At 51.2% G+C, this 23,410-nt stretch overlaps 1 protein-coding gene across 9 annotated transcripts in view; it reads left to right on the plus strand.

Annotated features, from left to right (window-relative positions):
• phc2a (polyhomeotic homolog 2a (Drosophila)) overlaps positions 1–23,410 on the plus strand; it is a 199,285-nt gene that overhangs the window by 55,438 nt on the left and 120,437 nt on the right. Inside the window, exon 1 of one of the 9 annotated variants that reach the window (XM_052039332.1) lies at positions 2,814–2,829. The exons of 5 other annotated variants lie outside the window; for them this stretch is intronic. The gene's annotated coding sequence lies outside the window, so the exon portion shown is untranslated. Of the gene's footprint in view, positions 1–2,813; positions 2,830–2,897; positions 3,129–3,343; positions 3,500–3,841; positions 3,947–23,410 lie in introns of those variants that run through there. 3 more of the 9 variants (XM_052039330.1, XM_052039328.1, XM_052039329.1) reach the window with 3 other exon arrangements.

The raw sequence follows: 23,410 nt of genomic DNA on the forward strand, positions 1-23,410 counted from the left end.
TCTGATCATCCACCATTTCTACCATTGGTGGCCGTGCCTTCTGCTGCCTGGGCCACGGGAGCTCCCTCCCTAAACCCCTCTGCCCCTCTTTCAACATTCCCCAAATCCTCAGCCTTTGTTTGCCGGTCAGAATCATCAAGCAGTTTTGTTTGAAGACCCTGCAAGGGCTGTGGGCTGCCAAGTGGTCACTCCTAAAGGAGTGGTGAGCCGTGCCTGGAGAGTGGGCAGTGGTGTGCTTGAGGTTGGTTTTGATGTTGAAGGCAGCACCATGTTCACCACTCAAATGGGCAGGCATTGATTGGTAGCAGCCACAACAAGCAATGGAAAAGATTGGAACAAGACTGTCTGTTTGATGAATGTCCACATCCTGACCCCAGAACCCTTCCTCTTCATTAAAGCAGCAAGACTAGAATCCCACACGGGATCAAACTTGAAAGGGCAGCACCAGACTTGCCAAAGACCCTAATATCTTCCACAGCTTTGTACTGATGTAACGTATGATCTTAGCAGCACGTGCAGCTGTAATGCGACCCTGTAATCATCAGTTCTGCCGAAGCTTGGAGGCAAAAGTAAGGAACTTTGTAGCAAGATCAGTTTACTGAAGGTACTTGGCTTATCTTTAATAATGATGTAGCATGCTGGGAGATTGGGTTACAATGAATAGATGGATGGCTTCCCTCCCTCTCTGTCCTCCAGCTTTCTCTCGGTGTGAGAGAGGCTCTGATTCTGCCAGTCTGGGGATGCCCTGGCCTGTGAGAGCTGTCCTCGGGTGCCCCACACTCCTGTGGCTCCCAGCAGAGTTCACCGGGCTGCGGGCAGGAGTGGGAACCGTGGCAGCCCCTTCCTTCCCTCGCCCCCAGCTCGGTACATGTGGCTTGTGGGGTCGGGTTAACATAGAAACATAGAAAACCTACAGCATGATTCAGGCCCTTCGGCCCACAAAACTGTGCTGAAAATGTCCCTACCTTAGAAATTACTAGACTTACCCATAGCCCTCTATTTTTCTAAGCTCCATGTAACTATGCAAAAGTCTCTTAAAGGACCATAATGTATCCGCCTCCACCACCGTTGCTGGCAGCCCATTCCACGCACTCACCACTCTCTGAGTAAAAAAACTTACCCCTGACATCTCCTCTGTACCTACTCCCCAGCACCTTAAACCTGTGTCCTCTTGTGGCCACCATTTCAGCCCTGGGAAAAAGCCTCTGACTCTTAGGTGAGAGCAAACTCCTCTGCTTCCCTGGTCCCTCGCTCTGAGGGAGCCGAGTTGGTGAGGACCCCTGGCCTGGCCTTCTCACCCCTCCACACCACCCCCCCCCCACCCCCCCCAACACCTAACCTCCCAGCTCACTGGGAGTGGTGGTTAAGGAGAGTGGGAGGTCTTTGTCTGTGTGCCGTGTCTGTGGGGTGCAGGGCAACCATTGAGAAATGGGGTTTGTTGCTGCTCGTGCTGATCTCCTCCACACTCCTGAGGTCAGTGGCTGCCCTCTGGCACTGGGGCCTGGCCCCTGAGCTACCAGTCCTGGTGTGAGGCTTCCTGCCACCTCCCATTGCTAGTGAGATTGCCAGGGCCCTGCTTCCCTGCACCATGGTCCCCTGTGGCGTGCTCACCTTCTCTCAGCTGGTGTGTGGGACTCGTGAAGTTACTTGTTGCTCCAGGCCAGGAGTGAAATGATCATCTACTCTGTGGTCTGCCCAAGACCTGTTGGTCTGCCAGTGAAGGAGAATACTACCAACTGGTACATTCCAGAGTGCAGGCGGACGTGCTGAGGGACGCACTGGAGCTCAGTGCAACCACCTAAGGCTCTGTGGGGAAGGACCACGGTGTAGGTCCTGCTGACTGGACACTGAAGGGCTGGGTCCTCTCAGACACCCGATGGGTGCATTGAGGTGGAGACATTGGTCGCGTTGACACATTGTGTTGACTTGATGCAGGGAAGTGTCCCAATTGTATTTACTGAGCATGTTATGAATAAAGTACATATTTGAGAAACAAAGGTTAGAAAAGGATTGTGACGATGGGTCTCTGGATCACTCGATCTTTTGCATGAGGTGTTTGTACAAGAATCCTTCGCGCTCTGGTTGACAAAGCCACCATCAGCTGTCTGCACGGAATGTATTGAATTTATGAATTTTCCAGCCCTCTTGTCATAAATGAATGTAAACTGAGAAATAGGTTCTGAATAGAATATTTTTTGCCCATAATCAGTCACTGATTAGATTTGAACTGAATCTGCTTTTAATTAAAAAAATACTGCCATATATGAGCCAATTTGTTTAGTTCAGTTTCCCTGCTGCTGATGATACCATGAAGCAGCATCGCTGCACTCTGTCCGGTTCCGCTCACTGACTCCCGCACGTCAGTGACTCCGGAGCTCAGTGCCGTACCCGACTCTGCTAACATCTACCACCCAGCTATCACGCAGACTGAGCCTAGGAGCCACCAGGAATTCAAATGAGACCTGCAGTTCCCATCCCTTCCCCAACCCCCACCTCTCCCCCCTTTCCCTTCGACACACTGCAGCAATTCCCAACGTTGCTCTTGGCTGGAAGCAGCTGGAAAATTGATAGTTTCACTTTAATGAAGGTTGTGGCGAAATGCGAGACCCGCTGTTTATTTAGCTTTGGAAATAATGGAATTGACCTGATTTGTTTTATGCATAACAGTTTTTGTGTGTGTGTGTGTGTGTGTGTGTGTGTGTGTGTGTATATATGAGAGAGAGAGAGAGACAGAGGGAGTTTTTGTGTGTGTCTGTAGAGGGAGTGTGTTTTCTGGTATAGGTGGTTTCTGTATAGCAGCGATAAAGGCACTGACCACTGACTGTCCAGGTAAATGTGAAGCATCGTACATCTGTGCTTAGGTTATCCAAGTGCCGTGATTATTTTAAATTTGTGAGTCTTTGTGTTTCTGGAATCAGGAGATTTCGGGGAATGAACGGAGTTATCGTTTCCTCTTTAAGGTCTGGCTACTGAGGATGCAAAGCGATTATGCCTGATTAGCCTGTTCCAGAACACTGCTAAATAATTGATAGGCTGTCGAATGGGTATTTTGTGAGTCCGGAGCAGTAGCCGTCTCTCGCGGGTCTGCGGTGGATGGCTGTCGCTGCAGAGAGTGGTGTCAGCCTTCTGTAAGTGTGTTGGTGTTCAGCGGGGAGTGAGCGGGCTGTGGGTTTCACTGGGTTGCTGTCAGTGGGCTGGGCTGCAGTCTGCCGTACAAAGGGTTAAAGACAGCGGGCTGCTTCAGATGATTGGTGGGGAGGACCCGGGGCCAAGTCACAGCCGGGCTGTCCTTTCAACAACCCTCTCTGTGCCTTTTGTGCTCCCGCGTGGATTGTTGATGTTACAGAGAGTGCAGCCAGGGGCACACAGTCTGGTGTGACCCCCGCATCCTACCGTAGCAGGGAAAAATGCGAGGAACAAATTGGTCTGGAATGCGGCTGGAGGGGAAGGGAAGGTGCGATAGATCGACAGCACCAAGCTGTCACAGCCCAGGGACACGGTGAGTTATCGCGCAGGGCGGATGAGGGAAGGCAGCCCGAGGTAACTGCGGAGGTGAAGAGCTAGGATTGGTGCAGGCTGGTGGATAGTGTTACGGCACTGGCACCTTCACTGGAAACTGGGGGCTTGCTGCCTGTCACCGTCGCTGTGGGTGTCACTTGTCAATGTGCCTGCCTTCGGGGGTTTCCGCGGGGAGTGCAGGTGAGGCTGCAGCTGAAATCGTCTGCTCTTCCTGCCCTCCAAACCAGCCGGGGAAAAACGCCAGTGAGACGTGGAAGAGGGAAGGAAATGCAAAGTGGACTAAATGGTCCCCAGTCGAATTTTAAAATGGCTTCATTTCTGTTGTCCTCAGTGCGGAGAATTTCTGCTGCCCTGCCCTGGTGTATCACCAGGTCCACACGCCATCCCGTCCCCTGTGTGTGGAACTCCTGCACTGCCACCGGGCCAGGTAGTACACTGCCTCCTCGGGGTGGGACGTGGTGTCGGGTGATGTGGTTCCCAGGACACTTGCTTTCTACGTATTAAAGTTTCGAGCCGAGTTGTGTTCATCCTTTGTGGGGATGTAGATCCCTTGCTGCAGGGGGGACCCCACCCGGGGGCAGACTCCGCGGTGCGGGGGAGACCCCACCCGGGGGCAGTCTCCGTGGCGCAGGACCTCATTGAGACATTGATCTTTAATGTGCGTCAGGAGGTGCTGGGGGTGACTACAGGCGCTCAGGGTGCCCCGGGGGTGACTACAGGTGCTTGGGGTGACCCAGGGGATGACTACAGGCGCTCGGGGTGACCCAGGGAGGGGGGTGACTACAGGCCCTCGGGGTGACCCGGGGAGGGGGGTGGTGCCTGTAGGCTGAGCCGGGAATAGTCAGGTATGTGTGATACAACTGATAAAAGGGGAAGGGTAGCTGGTTCCGAGTCCTTCTGTGGCACCTCTCCTGGTCAAATAGCCCACTAATGATGGTGGGGGGGGGGGAGGTGGGAATATTTACCCAGTTCCCCAGTAATTTGATGTTCACGAGCCTTTTAGACACCTGAATCTGCAGGGAATGGAGGATTAGCTTAATTTGGCACCATGCTCAGCACAGACACGATGGGCCGAAGGGCCTGTTCCTGTGCTGTACTGCTCCACGTTCCCACCTTGTGGGATTTTCCTGCTTTCCACAGTTGTCTCTGCTGAGATCTGGCCTCTTGCAGTGGCAGTAGGAAGCGGCGGGTACTGGGTGGGGAAAGAGGAGGGGGCTGTCAAACAGTCAGCACAGTGTGATGGGCCGAATGGCTGCATCATGCCCTGGGTGTACAGCTGTTGGGGCAGAGCAGAAGGGTTGTGAACAAGGGGCTCGGGAGGAAACGCACCAGCAGGTTTCTGCTCTCTGTTGTGTGAGGTGTTACCCAGGGCAGCGGTTACCCAGAGCATCAGCTGTCGGCTGTGACGTTGATCCGGGGGTGACACGCTGCCTGTTTGGGCCCCAGAATCCGGCCGGTTAATTTGGAGTTCACCTGGTTAGAACACCTACCGCACTCTGGGTTAACCCAGTGACCTGCAGATGAAGCTGTTTACAGGCTCTTCTCACCGATGAAACCCTTTCACGGTTTCCATCTCGGTCTCTGGGCCTTGCCGGCTGTCTTGTCTCAGATTTACGGGCCCTTTGGCCCACCCAGTCCGTACTAACCATCAACCACCATTTACACTGATCCAAAGTTAATCCCTTTCTCTGCACGTTCCTATCAACTCCCCCCAGATTCTGCCCCTCGCCTGCCCCCCAGCTCGTCCCCCCCTCCCTCCCTCGCCTCCCCACCAGGGGCAATAGGCCGCAGTGGCCTATTAACCCACCAACCTGCATGATTTTGGGATGCAGGAGGAAACGAGGAATTCTGAGGGAGAACCTGCAAACTCCACACAGACAGCAGGCGAGGTCAGGATTGAATCTTTCGATTTGGTTTGGTGGTGAGATGTGGGGTGGTCACAGGAAGCCCACAAAGCCTCAGGTGGGGGGGTCCATGGCCGGAGGCAGTGGGACCAGCAGGGTGGGCTGGTGTGGTGCTGCTCCCACCGTGCAGCCCACCCACAGCTCCAGCTCCTTCCTCGTACCTGGGCAAGGCTGTGGTGCAGGCTACAGGGGTGGGTGTCAGCCGCTGAACTTGGATTGTTCAAAGACCTGAAGCAAGAATTATATCGGGGCTCGTCCACAGCTCTGTGGGAGCTCTTTCACCTGCAGCTCCCAAGGTTGGGAGTTCAAAACCTGCTCCTGAGGCGTGTGCACAAAGTGCAGGGCAATGGGAGAGCTGCAGTGTCAGCAGTGCCTTGGTTCTGATCAGTTGTGAAGTCCAGGCACCACCTGCCCTTGTGGGGAGTCTAAGAGAGGCGACAGATCTGGGCAGCTCCCTCCTGTCGCTGAATCCCCTCCCCTCCCCTGATGTTCCCAACCCTGCCAGTGGCCCGCTGTTCCCTCCCTTTTCCCCATCTTCCTCCACAGCCAACCAGTTTTTCTCCAGAACTTCTCTGCAGTACCAAGGCGATATTGACCATTTCCTGGCCACCTGTACCTTGCTGTTAGTGGGATCTTGCTGTGCATATATCAGCTGCAGCATTTCCTACATTAGATGCCCCTTCATTGGCTGTGAATAACTTTGGGACATCCTTGAGTGGAGGTGAAAGGTGCTATAGAAATGCAGGTGTGCCTTGCATTGCATCCCACACACTGATGTGAAATCAGAATCAGTGACGTGTAATCTGTCTGAAGATCAAGAGGAATTGTCGGCTTGAGTTTGTGTAAAGAGATGTGCGAAGTGCTGTCGGCACACATCACCGACTACCAGGCTGTAAAACCAACAGCTTTGTTGTTCCACACAGCCCATAGGTTTTGAACCAGCCTGTGGAAGTGTTTCAACTTGCTTGGTCTTTGTTCTGTTTCATGTCAGTACCTTGGGCACGGGTTCTCCTGTGGGTGTGGGGGACATCTGCCGATGGACACTGCTGGAAAGTGCTGGTGAGTGTACACCTGGTGGGTGCTGTGAGCCATCTGTATGTTAGTCACAGAGAGTTGCAGCCTGATGCCAAAGCCACAAGCTGCCTTGACACGCTGTACTGTAACGGTGAGCTGTGTTTGAGCTGTCGGAAAAGAAAGCAGATCCTATTGCAACATCTTCAACTGCTGCCGGGGTGGTAGTGGTGAAAGCAGGCACGACGAGGCTGTTAGACAGACACATGAATATGCAGGGCATGGAGGGATGTGGACCATATGCAGGCAGATAGGTTTAGTTTAGTTTGGCATCGTGTTCGGCACAGACGTTGTGGGCCAAAGGGTCTGTTCCTGTACTGTACTGTTTTATGTTCAAACAAACTTTGTACGTTCCTGAGAATGTCAGTACCTTTGTTAATCCCAGTGTTGACGTGTGAGGGTTTTGGATGAGATTTGTGAACCAGGTCGAGTGGTAGTCCTCTTGTGAAGGGGCAAGGCTGTGGCAAATGAAGTTTAGTTTGGTCCTGGCAGAGGGAGATGGGGAAATTTCATTAAAATAGTGAACTAGAGAGGAACAGAGAGTATTACGGCAGGGTGCAGGGTGCCGACAAGGCGGCAGAGGAAATCCTGTCTTTTATCTCGATGTTGCTGGAATAGATAGGAGTTGACCTTCCTGTGTCAGAGCCTGGGGCAGCTTGGGTACCTCAGGAGACTGAGTGGTACTCTTGTGATTGAACTAACATGGTGGCCTAACGTGATTAGTGTTGGGATTCCTCACCTCAGGCTCCCGGAGGGTAGCTTGAACGATGGGCTGTGGCCTCGAGGGTGAGCACAGAGCCTCCCTCACCCCTTCCCACTGTTCCTAGCACCTACCCAGGCCATTCGGCCCATCTGGTCCACGTGCTCACGTGAGACTCCACCACCTCCTAGCATCTCCGTGTGCTTCCTTATATCTGGATTGGGTCCGGTTTGGGTGTGCAGGTGGAAGATGAGGCACAGTCAGAGGGGGGGGGTGCTGGGGGAGGTTTCTGTCTGACTCCCCACTCTCTGGGGTGGAGGTTTCCCCAAACCCACCTCCATTGAATTGTGAGGGACGTTCTTACAGTTATGGGCCCCAGTTCTGGTTTCACCTCTCCATCTGTCATTACACCTTTTGTTATTTGGCAGCAGACCCAGAGAGAAAAGAGCTCAGACTGTTGGGGTTCTCCTGATCATTCAACTCGGTGGGTTTGGTGTCCACAGCGGGTCCCGTCTTTAGACTTTCCCGCTCCCTCTGATTCTCCAGCAGGGTTTGAAGGAAGTTTAACGTAACTGCTAATGTAAAGTTCGGCACAGCTGTAAACCTGACAGCAGGTGTTTCACCCAGTGATCACTGCCCAGCCAGTAAAAGCAAATCCGTAATTGTCTCAACCTGTAGACCACTGAGAAGAAGGCTCTCCACCTGAAACATCGACTGTTCATTTCCCTCCACAGATGCTGCCTGACCCACTGAGTTCCTCCAGCAGTTTGTTATTGTCTGTAGACCTTTGACTTGGATTGTGAGCTGAGTTTAATTGCAGGGGTTGGGATGTCCATCAGTTGCTGGCTTCATGCCTCTGACTGTCGAAAGGAACAGCCAAATGTATTTAGTCTTTTTGAATTACAGCAAGTCCACTTCCTGTAGCAGTTAACAGTGACCTCGACTACACACCTGCCCTCCGGTCCTGAGTCATCGGTGGCGCCATGGAAGCACAGTGTCCCATTCACTTATCCTGTGGCTCCTTGGGTTCCCAGAGGTGTGTGCCTGTGTGTGGTGGAGGACCAAACTACAATGTGTTCCCACAGTATGTTCACCTTCTTGAGGTGCTTCATAGACAGGTTACAGCACAGAAGGAGGCCTTTTGGCCCATCATCTCTGTGCCAGCTCTTTACCAGACCAACCATCCTAGTCCCTTCTCTGTAGCCTTCAAGCTTTTCCTCACCGTAGTTTATCCGATTCTCTCTGGAAGGGCGCAGTGGAACCTGCCTCCCCCGCACCTGCAGGCAGTGTGTTCCTGATTCCAGCCACACTCTGCGTATCAAACGTTTTCTCCTCAGGTCACTCTTAATTCACTTTCCTTTTATACCTGTCACCTCTCGTCCTTGACCCCTCAGTCAATGGGAACAGCCTCCCACTCTCCACTCTGTCCAGACCACTGGTTATTTTATATACCTCTGTCAGACCTCCTCTCAACCTTGCCTTCACCAAAGAAAATGGTCGCAGCCTTTTCAATCTGTTCTTGTAACAGTAGTTCCTCGTCCCAGGAGCCATTCTCGTAAATCTCCTCTAGACCCTCTCTCGTGCTCCCACATCCTTCCTGTAATGTGGCGATGAGAAAGGGACACAGCGCTCCAGCTGAGGCAGGACCAGTGTTTTTATAAAGGTTCAATATGTCTTCTTGGTTTTTATAGTCGGGGACACGAGAGACTGCCAATGCTGGAATCTGGAGCAACACACGATCTGCTGGAGGAACTCAGTGGGTCGAGCAGCATCTGTGGAGGGAAAGGAATTGTCAACCCAAAATGTTGACAGTTCCTTCCCCCTCCACCCCCCCCCCCCACAGATGCTGCTTGACCCACTGAGTTCCTCCAGCAGATTGTTGCTGTTTTTATCCTCTATTGATAAAGCCCAGAATTGTGTGTGCCTCATTAACCACTTCCCCAACCTGCCCTGCTAGTCTCAGTAAGAACAGGAAACACTCAGCAGGTCAGGCAGCATCTGCGGAAAGAAAAACAGAGTTAGTGTTTCAGGTCAAAGATGATTCATCAGAAATGTATAACTTTCCGATGTCCGCCCGTACCCCTCTGTCCCTCCACCCGTACTCCTCAGTTCCTCCACCCATTTTAGAGCTGTGCTATTTATGTTACCTGTCCTCATCCTTCCCACTAAATGTACCTCCTTGCACTTCCCCCTGTTAAACGTGTCTGCCCATCCTCCAGCCTGTTTATACCGGCCCCCCCCCCCCCCCCACTATCGATTGTCACAGAGTCCTACAGCAGGAAACAGGCCCTTCGGCCCAACTCATCCATGCTGACCATGGTGCCCAGTGAACTAGTCCCATGTGCCACGTTTGGCCCCTAGCCCTCTAAACCTCTCCTATCCGTGGACTTATCTCGATGGGTTTTAAATGTTGCTGATGTGCCCACATCAGCCACCGTTTCTGGCAGCTCATTCCAAATCCGCATCACCCTCTGCATGAAGAAGCCGCCCCTGATGACCCTGTTATTGCTGTCACCTTCACCATTGACAACGCTGCCACCTTTTGTATCATCACAATATAGACACTGGGGCTTGCAGCTCCACCTCCTAGGTCATTGATATAGATCCAAAAAAGCAATGGCCCCCGCACTGATCCCTGGGGAACATCACTCTTCCCCCTCCTGCAGTCTGAGAAACAACCATTCACCGCCACCCCCTGGTGCCTGTTACTCAGTTAACTTCATCTGCATGTTCTCAATGTGCCTGGTCTACAATGTGCCTTAACTTTGCTGAAGAGCATTTTTATGTGGCAGGTGCTGGCTGTGTTGCCCTCACCAACTCCGTCAGTTACCCCATCAAAAATTGGTTGAACATGACTTGCCTTTAATACATCCATTTGATCCAGGTGATTTAATAATTCTCCCAGATCAACGTTTCCAGAAGATTTCCACCACTGAGGTTGAACTGACGGCCTGTAGTTACAGGGCTTATCCTTGTTTTTCCTTTGAACAAGGGGCAAACATTCACCGCTCTCCAGCACTCTGGAACCATCGCTGTATCTAAGGAGCGTGAGAGATTGTGGTCCGTGTCCGTGCCATTTGCTCTCAGACCTCCCCCAGAATCCCTGCATGCATCCCATCCGGTGTCACTTGGAAGTGGTATCAGAGCAAGCGAGCAGAAGCTTGGTGAAAGAGGCAGCACCTCGAGGGGGAAGGAACGCCAAAATTTGGTCTTGCCCATGAGCTGCTTTTGCCTCTGAGTTGGGAGGTTGTGGATCGAAAACCTTCTCCAGAGACACAAACGCAACAGCCAAGGCTGACACCCCAGTGCAGTGCTGAGGGAGTGCCACACTGTCATGATGATGTCTTTTGAATGAGATGTGCAAACCCAAGCCCTGTCTCCTCTTTCAAGTGGATGTTAAGGATGCACCAGGCCCTGCTTTGAAGGAGAACGGGAGGATTCTCCCTGTGTGCTGGAGCCAATGTTCGGTGATGTTGATCGATGAACAGATCTGATCATTATCACTGTGGGATCTTGCTGTGCACAAATCAGCTGTTGTGTTATCTGTATTACAACAGTGATTACACTTCAGTCTCTTCAATGGCTGTAGACTGGTTTGGGACAACTTGAAAGATGTTATAGGAATGCGATGCCCCGTCAATCCTTCCCCCCCTGCTGTGGCAGATACAGCACATTTGTCTGATTAAAACCCTCTGCCCAGCCACGCTCGTCAGGATGGATACATCAGCCCTTGCAGTTCGTGAGTTGAACTGGTCGATCATTGACCCCTGACAGTGGAGTCTCGTGCAGTCTCTGCAGGTGAGACTGAGCTCTGCCAACAAGGGGATATCTTCTCATTGCAGAGAGGTTGGTAACCAGGGCAAGTTGCACAACCAATAAGTGTCATACAGCTTGGAAACGGGCCCTTTGGCCCAACTGGTCCAAGCCAACCAAGATTCCCACATTCCTCTAAATCTTCCCTATCCATGTACCTGTCCAAGTTCCTTTTAAATGTTGTTATAGTACCTGCCTCAACCACTTCCTCTGACAGGTCATTCCACATACAGACCACCCTCTGGGTGAAGAAGTTGCCCCTCAGGTTCCTGTTAAATCTCCCCTCTCACCTTAAACCCTTTAGTTCTTGATTCCCCAACCTTGGGAAACAGACTGTGACCATTAACCCAGTCTATGCCCCTCATAAGGTCACCCCTCATTCTCCTACTCTCCAGTGAATGAAGTCCCAACCTGCCCAACCTCTCTCCATAACTCAGTCCCTCAGTCCTGGCAACATCCTCGTAAATCTCCTCTGAACTCTTTCCAGCTCAATGGCATCTTTCCTATAACAGGGTGACCAAAACTGAACACAATATTCCAAACGTGGCCTCACCAACATTTTGTACAACTAGAGGAGTGAGGGGAAAAAAATATTTGTGAGTGGGGGCTCGAGGTGGGGGTACCTGTCTGTTACTTCCCAAGAAGGAGATGGAGGCTGAGGCTCTCCCCACACTAGGATAGCGGCTGAATGAAGTGTGGAGACCACAGGAGCTGGTGTTAACCTGAGGTCCACTCCTGACCTGCTCCGACCTGGCCGTGAATTTCCACGTTTCAATGTGGGCTGCTTTCCACAGGCGGGCAAAGTGACTGTTGGGTTGTTAGCTCCTCTGAGGGAGGTGTCAGATCACACATCATCAGAACAGAAGTCCTTTTGTGGTCCTGGTCAGTGCAATTAACAGGATCTGACCGTGTAATGTAATAGCTCAAGTAAGCTAATAGCTCAACCAGCTCTCTACCTCTGCTGAGGTGGTCAATATAAATGCTCTGTTGTTATGAACAGTCGTCTCCTCCCTCTAATTGATGTGTTTTTATGGCCTCCTGTTGCCTTTCTGCTGCCTTAACCCAGCAGCAATACCACTGCTGGAAGGGTGAGCATCAGGGGGTGTCGAATTCTTTTGAGGTGGTTTAATGACCATCTGCGGAGGAAGAGGCCCAAGTTATACTGCTGCTCCTTTGAGTTAGTGCAGCAATCAAGGCAGCAAGCCTAATTGGCCATTGCCTAGCAACATCGTTATCATTGGACATGGCACAGCTCACTCCAATTCTGGCTGTAACCGTAGGGAGACCCTGTGGATGACGGGAGCTGGAGGGAGGCAGGAGCCGGCCGGCTGGCTGCTGAATCAGTCCCCTGGCCCTGAGCCAGTGACTAGGCCGAGCCTGGGGAGAGGTAGGTGGAATGATGTCATCTAGTTGTACAGCATGGAAACAGGCCCTTCGGCCCACCATTTCCATACTGACCACCATGCCTGACTGTACTAATCCCACCTGCCTGCATTAATTCCATATCCCTCTGTGCCCTGCTCATTCATGTACCTGACCAGATGCCTCAAATGTTACTGTTTTAGTCATACAGCATGGAAACAGGCCCTTCAGCCCAACTGGTCCATGCTGACCAAGATGCCTACTTAAGCTAGTCCCATGTGCCCACATTTGGCCTGTATCCCTCCAAACCTTTCCTGCCCATGTAGTGTTCCTGCCTCCACCTCTGCCAGCTCATTCTCTTTGTATGAAAAGTTTACCGTTAAGATCCCCTTTAAACCCCCTCTTTCTTACCTTAAACCTATGCCCTCTCATATAAGACACCCCTACCCTGGTAAACAGATACAGACTATCTACCCTGTCTGTGCCTCTCATGAAGTTATACACCTCCTGCCATGTCATCTCTCAGCCTCCTTCGCTCCAGGGAAAACAGTCCCAGCCCATCCAATCTCTCCCTGTAACTCAAGCCCTCCAGTCCCGGCAACACCCTTGTGAATCCTCCAGCTTAGTCACATCCTTCCTGTAGTGAGGTGACCAGAACTGCACACAATTGTACAGAACATTGGCCTGACCCATGTTTTGTTTAGCTGTAACATGACGTCCCAACTCCTGTACTCGATGCCTTGGCCGATGTCATGGTTTTGCTCCAGCAGTGGGTAGTGCATCAGGGATACTGCGTTTGATCTGCAACCACCCGTTCCCTGGGTGAGCAGATTCCAGTGTGGGTTCCACTGAGGTGGGCGAGCCCCTGTGTGTTTCTCACAACTGGTCAGAGGTTGTGGCTTCAGGGGTCCAGTCCGCACGGAGCCCACAGATGTGGTCTGGGGCTCTCTGTGCCTGGACTTGGACCCTGTCTGTGTGTCCTGCCTCCACCCCACTGTGGAGACCCTCCCCTGCCGCTGCACCTTGCTGGTTTTGAATTTTGGCTTTGTCCCGGACCAAAAAGCCCAGGATAACTTGGATCCACTGACAGAAACTGGAAGCTATTGGTTTTTACCTGCTCGTTAAATTGAAGGATCCGGTTTGAGACCCCGACTCTGACCAAGCTCAGCGCTGGGGAGACTCTCGTCCTCCGGTCTAAGCAGGGTCCTGCCATCCGTGTGACTAAAGCCCACACCTCAACATTCCAGTTCACCCGTTCTCCTCGGGCCAAAGCACCACAGGGGAAGCTTGTCCAGAGAGTAAACAATACGCTGCCCTCTTCTTTGAGGCAGGGCTTGGGCCGGATGGGATGGGGAAGGGGTTTCTGGCGGGGTCTGTGCTGTGACTTAGAGAGGGGTTGGTACCAGCAGGGATCAGCTTTGGGTTGGCGATTGGAGTGAGGGGAGGGTTGGAGGTCGGTAATCCATGTACCTGGCAGGTGTAGCAAACACTGTTCTCCCACCGGTGTCTAACAACAGTCATTCCCAGGTCACATGGTCCCTGTTCTCCACAACGTTCCTCAGGTGATGTTGCATTGGGAATGTCCTCAATGTGAAGGATGTGTCCAGTCAGATATCCAGAGTGTATGGAAGGAGCTGGAACTGGTCATCGCAGGGTAATGTGTATGGAAGGAGCTGGAACTGGTCATCGCGGGGTTATGCTGTTATGTTTCATGAAGCCTTTCCCTGATCTTGTCCATTCTCTGTAAACCCCACCAACTCTGATTCCATCTCCAAGCTCTTCGCTCTCCGACCATGGACATCTGGGGTCCTCGGCTTTGCCCTAATTTGATGGCGGTGCCTTCGAACGTCTCTGCCCTGCTCTGGAGCCCCTCATGCTGCTCCCCTCCCCACCCCACCCCACCCCCCACAAGCCTCGTCAGACCCTGCTCCTTGGTCACCTTATGGTGGCTCCTCATCTGTCCTCTTGTCTTCTCCCTTCCCGAAATGCTTCCAAGCTGCTTCTGTACAAACCACCCCCCTGAGAGAAGGGGGCAAGGTTTGGTGCGGGGTGGGGGGGGGGGGAGAATAATTTGTGACAGACACAGCCTCCCTCTTCCACCTCACACCCTGGGTTTGACGAGGAGCGAGCGGAAACTGACTCAGATGAGCTGTATTGTTATTCACCTGTGGGACCAGAATTTATTGTCCATTCCTTGATCTGCTCGTCCAACTGGGCCACCTCGGGGGGGCAGCCCCATTACCCAGGGTCTGGAGTGACGTAGAGACCAGGCAGCGTTAGGGGGGCAGATTTCCCCTGCCGGGCATTGGTCACTCAGGGTATTTACAACAGTCGGTGGCGTCACGTTTACAACCATTGTTTTCTATAATTAATTGTATTTCGATACCCCAGCTGTGGGGTGGGATGTGATTGTAAATCCACATTCCTAGATCAAAGGCCTAGTAACTGGACTGGTGGTCTACACCACTCCATAGATCATCGTGTGACTGGTGTGCAAGGCAAATTAAAGGTGGTTCTTTTCTCCCCTTGTAGGAAAAACAAGTTTGCCAGACGCGCTGACTGTAAGGGAGTGTGCCTTTAATGCGGGAGTGTGGATGCAGGAATACACCTCCAGCCTGTGCTGTAATTAGGGCTGTGCATTGACAGGGGCACCTCGCTCCTGATGTAATGTGAGCAGCAGTGAGTGGGAGCCAGCCAGCCGTCCTTCCTGGTCGGAGGGGTGACCAGGTCCTAGTGCTGCCCACAGCTGGTGGAGCCAGATGCTGAGCTATGGGGTCGAAGCACGGAGGAGGTGTTGGCTACTGACTGGCCCCATCCCCCTGCTCCAGTGCGGAAATGGGGGGGAAGTCACCCAGAGACCCCGCTCCCACACACTGAGGCAACCGGCAGCGGAACTGGTTAAACCTGGCGGTGAGACTGGCAGAGCTAGGCTGGTGTGGAGCAGCAGCACTCCATGGACTAGAGGGGCTGAAGGGCCTGTCTCTCTGCTGTATGTTCCACGTGAAGCTGCCTCTGCTGGCGCAGCAGACGAACCTGCCCATGCCAGAGTAGCCGCTCCTGATCTCCTCTCCGAACCGTTCCACAGCTGGGCTGCTCGTCGTTGGAAGAAGTGGGTTTGAGCCCCGTCAGTTCTTGTTTCTTTTTCAATCTTTTTATTAGTTTCCAAATTAATACAGATTAATATATAACATCAATGTTTGTACATGTAATACAGAGAGATCGGGACAACAAGCATGGCATGCATAATCATAAAGAATAATAAAATATAAAAAAATCTTTAGATCTCACAATCTCTTAGTAGATGAATGTAATATAAAAAAGGAAAAAGCTTTATTGCGTATATAAAAGAAAAGAAAGAAAATCCCCAAATCAATAAAAAATTGTAAATAATAAAACAAACCAAACTAAAAAGAAAATTTCAAAAAAAGACAAAAAAAAAGAAAAAAACTGGACTAAAATTTCTCAGTAGAAACAGAGCAGTATTATGTCGTCAACACTGTTCCTCTAAGTTGGAAAGTTATTGAAAGGGGATCTATATCATATGAAAGTATTGAATAAGTGGACTCCAAACTTCCTCCAATTTAAGCAAAGGATCAACAGTACCACTCCTAATTTTTTCCAAGTTTAAACATGATATAGTTTGAGAGAACCATTGAAAAGTAGTCGGGGGTCATGTCAGTTCCCAAGCAAAATCCTGCACATGCTTAAAACCTGAAATAAAAGCAGGTGTTGCTGGGAACACTCGGCAGGGCAGGTGGCATCTGTGGAGAGAGAAGCGGATTTGATGTTTCAGGTCGATGGCCTTTGAGCAGTGGAATGCAGAGTGGATGAGGCAATCGTTGGCTGGAGAGTGCTGGAGAAGGTCAGCCCAACTCCTCCAGGGTTTCAGTCCAGCCATTACCTGTTGACACAAAACCTGGGCTGAACTATATCAGGGACCTGAAGTAAAAACAGAAACTGCTGAAAACACTCAGCAGGTCAGGCAGCATCTGTGGAGAGAGACACAGAGTTAATGCTTTAGGTCAGCCTGCTTCTTGCTCCACAGATGCTGCCTGACCTGCTAAATGTTTCCAGCATTTCCTTTTTTTATTTCGAATTCCAGGATCTGTCAGGTTTTTTCAGATTGCATCACTATAGACCCATACTGCCCAGACCAACTTGTACGTGTGTTACAGTCTGTCATGGAGAAGGAAAGAGTTGCATTTCTGTAGCAACGTTCTGGACTTCTAGTTGTGCAAAATGCTTTAGAGCCAGTGAGGTACTTTTTTGGATTGTAGTTGTTGTACTGTAGGAATGTGACAGCCAATTTGTGCACAGCAAGCTCCCACAGACAGGCCAGTGACAATAACCACGTCATCCATTCTTGGTGTTGGTTCTAGAATGGCCACTGATGAGGACACCACAAGAACGCTGCTCTTCATTGAAATGATGTGTTGGGAACTTGGTAACCCTAGAGCACAGAATGGCCTCAGTTTAACAACTCATCCAAGAGGCAGTGATTTCAACAGTAAATCTTTCCCTTGGCATTTCTCAAGCATTTATCCTGTTGCCTTTTGCTCCAATACAACAGAATCTGCTTCCATACCCCAGTCAGTGGATTCATTTACAACCATGAGCAGCCTAAACAACATCCTCTTCCAACCCTCCACCTGACCTTTGTTCAATTCTCTGAGGTCTGTGCCCTGTGCTAACTCCCACTGGAGCCATTCCTCAGCCACACAATCCCTCGTCATTTGTACATGGCCTTTAAATCTTCCTCGAGCTTCTCTGGTGCAGGGAGAAGATCCCTGTTTTCTCCCCTCTCTCCCTGGAGCTGAAGCCCCTCAGCCCCACCTGGTGAATCTCCTGTTCCCCTTCCCCTCTGTGCTGCTTCCTGTGACTGGTTGTAAGTTACTGGTGGTATTTGCCACAGGTGTTTGCCTGACACCAGTGCTGCCTGTCAGACACTGATAGCAACACACAGACTCTACTGGGTAATGTTGCTGCTCTCCTGCGGTTGTCAGATAAGCTTCCTGCCACTACGAGTTTTCTTATCGGACCAGGGATGTCATCAGATGGCTTCTGTTTACCTGCAGCTTCTGTGTTCTCAGTGTGTCTGATCATTGAAGCCAGCGAAATGGATCTACAGCTGCGGTTGCATTGCCAGTGTTTTTCATTTGCTGAGCCAAATGCTTCCCGTGAGCACCAGCTTCTCATCAGCAGCTGCAGTGGTTGTTCACTGGGACACGTGTGGAGCGGGTAGATGGGGCTCGGTGAGGGGCCAGTCAATTCAGAGTCCCAGTTCATAGAGCTGAGCGCACATCCAGGCTGATCCTGCTGTGCAGAACTGAGGGAGCGCTGCACTGTTGGAAGTACGATCTTTCAGATGGAGCTTTAAAGCAAAGCCTTGCCCCCTCTCTTGGGACTTGGAAGATGCTGTTACTGTTCTGAGGGGCAAGGAACTTGTTCCTGGTGGCCTGCCCAATGTTTCTGTTGGTAAGTGTTAGAGGTGCTAATGATCAGGGCTATTAACTGATTGCTTTTGGAGACACAGGAGAGACTGCAGATGCTGCAATCTGGAGCAACACACAAGATGCTGGAGGAACTCAGCGGGTCGAGCAGCATCTGTGGAAGGAAATGGAGAGTCAACATCTCGGCCCAAAATATTGACTGTCCATTTCCCTCCACAGATGCTGCTCGACCCGCTGAGTCCCTCTAGTGCTTTGTGTTGCAACTGACTGCTTTAGTTTCCTCCCCTAATCAGGTATGCGTGTGTCCTCTCCTTTTCACCCCACTGGGCATATGTGTACATGTTCTCTCTACCTCCGCCACAAACCACGGCGTCCACTCACACTCTCTGATGTAACTGCACACAACAGCAGCCACACTTTGCTTTGATAAACACTCCTCGGTATGAGTAATTCCTGAGTACGTCACTGATTGGCCACTGTGTCTACAGGTCAAGGGGCTGAGGTTCCGAGAGCTGCCCAAAGTTCAGTTTAAGGGATAAAAACGCAAACTTCTGGAAACACTCGAAGCTGTCAGGATCTGTGGAGAGAGAAACAAGAGTTCACATTTCACATCAATGGTCTGATCAGAAAGGTCCGATGAAAGGTTGTTGACCTGAAACATCACCTCTGTTTCTCTCTCCACGGGTGCTGCCTGACTTTCTGAGTGTTTCCAGCATTTTCTGCTTTTATTACACATTTCCAGCGTCTGCAGGTTTTTGACGTCTCTCTCACAGCTGAAACCCTGGGGACTTTGTAGAGCAGCAGAGGTGTCGCAAGTCTCTGTCGGGCACCTGTGGGCAGGGACGGAGTGGACGGTGACCAGCAGGGTCTTGGCAAGTTGGTGTGGGTGGGAGGTTTGCTCAGATCCAGGAATGGCCATAGAGTAATACAGCACAGAAACAGGCCCTTTGGCCCAACTGTTCCATGCTCATCCAAGCTAGTCCCATTTACCTGCATTCAGCCCATATCCCGTAAAACCTTCCCTATCTACGTACCAGTACAGATGTCTTCAATGTCAGTGTAATTGCCTCAACCATTTCTTCTGGCAGCTCGTTCTACAACCCAAAGAAAAAGACTGTTTGTATTCACCCCATCTATGCCCCTCATGATTTTATACACTTCCATAAGATCTCCTCTCAGTCTCCCACGCTCCAAGGAATAAAGTCCTAGCCCACCCAACCTCTCCCTGTAACTCAGTCCTTCGAGTCCTGGCAACATCCTCGTAAATCTTCTCTGTACTCTGTCCAGTTTAATAACATCTTTCCTATAGCTGGGTGACCAAAACTGAACACAGTGCTCCAAGTGCAGCCTCACCAGTTGTGGGGGGTGGGGAAGGACTCCGTGGGAAGGTGGTGAGGGTGAGGTAAAGACGGCTGGTGACCTGAAGCAAGCAGCATGTGAAAGGGGAGATGCAGCATCTGAAGTAAGGAGGGGTTCGGGATCACAGCCGGTGAGTCAATGCGATCGCACTGGGATTTGTGGTGGGCCTGAAGGTGACTGACCTTGTGGTGTTAACGCTGGAAGTCTGACTTCACCAGTTCCAAATACAGGGGGACACAGGAGGCTGCCGACACCGGGATCTAGGGCAACAAGCAAGATGCTGGTGGAGCTCAGTGAGTCGAGCAGCCTCTGTGGAGGGAAAGGAAACGAGTCCTGATGCAGGGTTTCTGCTCAAAATGTTGACCGTTCCTCTCACCCCACAGACGCTGCTTGACCCTCTGAGTTCCTCCAGCAGATTGTTGCCCCAGGTACAGGGTGCGTTACTGGCCCACACCAGCTCCAGACCCATGAACGTCCCTCACCATCTCCCACCAGCCTCCTGTTTCCTGTTCCGATCGTTTCCATGTTGCTGCATTTTTACAGAGCAATGACATTAAATTTTAACTGCAGGGGGAAGAATTATAAATGTTTCAGTGGAGAGCAGGAGGATGTGTATTAAAGCCTGGTCTGTTTAAAATGTGGCATTTCGTGGATGAATACCGAGCATTTAGACAGATGGTTCAACGGCTGCTCGGTAAGGTGCTCAGCAGATCCGTGGGGCCTGGCTGGGGCTCCATCTCATCTATATTTCATGGAAATCCTTTCTATTATTCATCTCAGTAACTTCACCAATTATTTCAGAACAGGGTGATCTTGTATTTTGCTGCAGGGATGTATTGACATCTCCACCACTTCCACTGGGACCTGGTGGTTTAACGTTGGTATTTAAAGGTTTGTGTCAAGCAGCTGAGGGAATACAGGGTTAACGAGAGAGATCTCCAATTCTGCCTTGTCCTTAAGATGTTTCAGTGTCTTATAACCAACGGGTATCTTGTGAAGTGAAGTTCCCCAGTGAAGCACTAGGTACTGGGTAGGCTACAGGGCAGTCCTGATGCAGGGTATCAACCCGATACATCAACCGTTCCTTTCTTCCCACAGATGCTGCCCTACCTCAACTCATTTGAAAGTCAAACCAGCGTAGGACTTGTACTATGAATGGTAGGGCACTAGGGAGTGTAATAGAACAGAGGGACCTCGGAGTACAAGTGCATAGTTCATTGAAAGCAGCACTGCAGGTAGACAGGGTGGTGAAGAAGGCATTTAGTGCGCTGGCCTTCAGTCAGGGCATTGAGTATTAGAGTTGGGATATTATGTTGCAGTTGTACAAGTCGTTGGTGAGGCCACACTTGGAGCACTGGGTACAGTTTTGGTCACCCTGTTGTAGGAAAGATGTGGTTAAACTGGACAGAGTGCAGAGAAGATTTACGAGGATGTTGCCAGGACTCGAGGGCCTGAGTTATAAGGAGAGGTTGGCCAGGCTGGGTCTTTATTCCTTGGAGTGTAGGAGAATGAGGGGTCACCTTGTAGAAGTGTTTAAAATTATGAAAGGCTTGGATAAGGTGGACGGTAACAGTCTTTTCCCCAGGGTAGGGGAGCCCAAAACTAGGGGGCATAGGTTTAGGGTGAGGGGGAAAGATTTAAAAGGGACTCGAGGGGCAACTTTTTCACACACGTGGTGGTGAGTGTATGGAACGAGCTGCCAGAGGAAGTGGGTGAGGCAGGCACAACAGGATCATTTAAGAAGCACTTGGATAGGTACATGGAGGGGCGGGGCTTGGAGGGATTTGGGCTGAACATAGGAAATGGGGACTAGCTGGGTGGGCACCGTGGCCGGCATGGGCTGGTTGGGCCGAAGGGCCTGTATCCGTGCTGTATTGTTCTATGACTTTCTGGCCTGCTGAGGAGTTCTTCCAGCAGATCATTTGTTGCACCAGATTCCAGCATCTGCAGTCTCCTGTGTCTCTACAGCGTTAGCTAGACTGATGCTGGCTGAGGCCTGAACATTAACTTGTAGACACCAGGGACAGCTCAAGCAATGTCGGGGATGGTTCATGTTGACCTTAGAGGCCAGAAGAGATTCCAGCTTAAGACCTCACCCAGTGGTACCTCTGACCCCACAGCATCACCACAGCCCTGCAGTGCACCACCAGCTGGAGGTGTACGCTGTCAGTGGGTGGGATTTGAACCCACAACCTTCTGGCTGAGTTGGGAGAGTTGCCTTCTGAGTATGATCGTGAACTTGGTCTTTAGTGCAGACAGCAGTGGTGATCCAGTAGATTGCTTTACACCTCCCCAGTTCACCCTGCTGCAGGCGTGCCTGCTCTTTCACTTTAACTGGTTTGCAGTGATTCTTGCAGTCTGTGGGTGAAGCAGTGAACCACAACCCACGGCAGCTGCCTCCGGCTGTTCCCCAGTGACTGCACTGGTGAGAGGGGTAAAGCACTGAACTTCACTCCGGCAGTTAGAGTGCGATCACCCTTGATAGGGGTTCATAACTTTCCACCACTCCTGCTGATGTGACAGTGCCAGAAGTGAGAAATTCGCTGGAAATTTCTGTAGTTGGAATCCTGTGATTGGACGTTGGCTTGTGTGGGAAATTCTGGCATTAGTGGGAACCCCGTCTGGGTAGTCTGGCATCAGCTCGGTCTTACTTGGGATCTCGCCACAGTCCTGCCCCTCCCTCCTTGGAAGCTCCTTCCTCTGGGATCTCCATGCTCCTCCAACTCTGGATCATCCTGGGTTCAGTTGCTGTACCATTGGGGATCGTGATATAAGAGCCTGGTCCGTGAGCTCTGGAATTCCTTCCCTCAACCGTTCTATTTTACTGTTGTGTAGATTTAATTTTAATGCAAAGTTTGGACGACTGTTTCTGATATGTATCCAGACAGTTCCCTCCAAAGATCGGCTTGGTCTCTTGCTGTGAATTTTACAAAATTGCTGATGACTTTCTTGAACTTCTTCCTTGGTTCCACCAAATGTTCTTTCAGTGTTCCCTCTTGTCACTGTAATCAACCGGGCCCAGTAAAAGAATCCCTAATTAGTCTTGTAGTACGTTGTCGAGCACGGACATGATTTCATCAGTGTATCCCCGTGTGTGTTCACAATGTGCACCTGACTGAGCCATGGCCTGCCTGCTCTGCAATAACAATCTCGCAGCCAGCCAGGAGCTGAAAGCTCAGCAGGTCTGCAGTTTGATCGATTTGCCTAGCAAATAACCGTTGCCTCTTTGGACACGTATTTACTGTGTCTCAGTGCATTTGTTCAGCCGGTGGCACAGTTGGTAGAGCTGCTGCCTCACGGCTCTGGTGATCCAGGTTCAATCCTGACGTCGGGCGCTGTCTGTGTGGAGTTTGCATATTCTCTCTGAGACCATTGGAGTTGGGTGCTGCGGTCTCCCGTATTCCAAAGGCGTGCAGGTCGGTGGGTTAATTGGTCGCTGTATTTTGCCCCTGGCGTTGGGCAAGTGGTGGAGTCAGGGAGGAACTGATCCGAATGTGGGGACAATAAAATAGGATTGGTGTACGCGGGGCCCTATGGTCAGTGCAGGTTCTGTGGGCTAAAGGGCCTGTCTGCCTCTATGGCTGAGGTGGGATAGAATGGTTCAGGAAGCTCTCGGGACGAAGGTTGCCGGGGTAGTCAGTGAGGGCGTTGTCTGGCCAGGTTCTGCTGAAGTTCAAAGGCCATGGAGTTCATGGCTGCAGAACACTCAGTGAAGAGCAGATCAAGAACCAGATTGGTGCCGCTAACTTCACTTTCTAGAGTTGAATACAAGCAGTTGAGTCAAAAATATCACGGTGAAACTTACTGGAAAAAGCAAGGTTTTGAGCAAAACAGTTTCCTTGTTCTGGCACGCCCTGAAGGCACACGTGGGGAGTAGGAGCCCTTGGTCGGGAAGGAGTGACTGAGTTGGATCTAGTGCGGATGTCAGGAAGTCCAGGCAAGTCCAAAGGAGAAACAAAATTCCCTTGGAGTTCCAATCCTGAATCAAACTGCCCAAGGACTGATTCAGCACCAAACCACAGAGGGTTCACAGATGTGCAGGGTGGGGTTGTTTAGCATAAAGACAGGCCCTTTGGCTCACCACATCCACGGTAACCTCTGTCCATCTACACTAACCCCATCTGCTTGCACTTGGTCCGTATTCTTCACTTCCATCCGGTTTGTGTGTTGTGCCCTCTGCTGGAAGTATAAATAGGTTCCAAAATAAGCTCTGGATGTAGAGACAAATAGGC

The sequence above is a fragment of the Pristis pectinata genome, chromosome 26 (assembly GCF_009764475.1).
Source record: "Pristis pectinata isolate sPriPec2 chromosome 26, sPriPec2.1.pri, whole genome shotgun sequence".
In the NCBI taxonomy this organism is placed as follows: Eukaryota; Metazoa; Chordata; class Chondrichthyes; order Rhinopristiformes; family Pristidae; genus Pristis; species Pristis pectinata.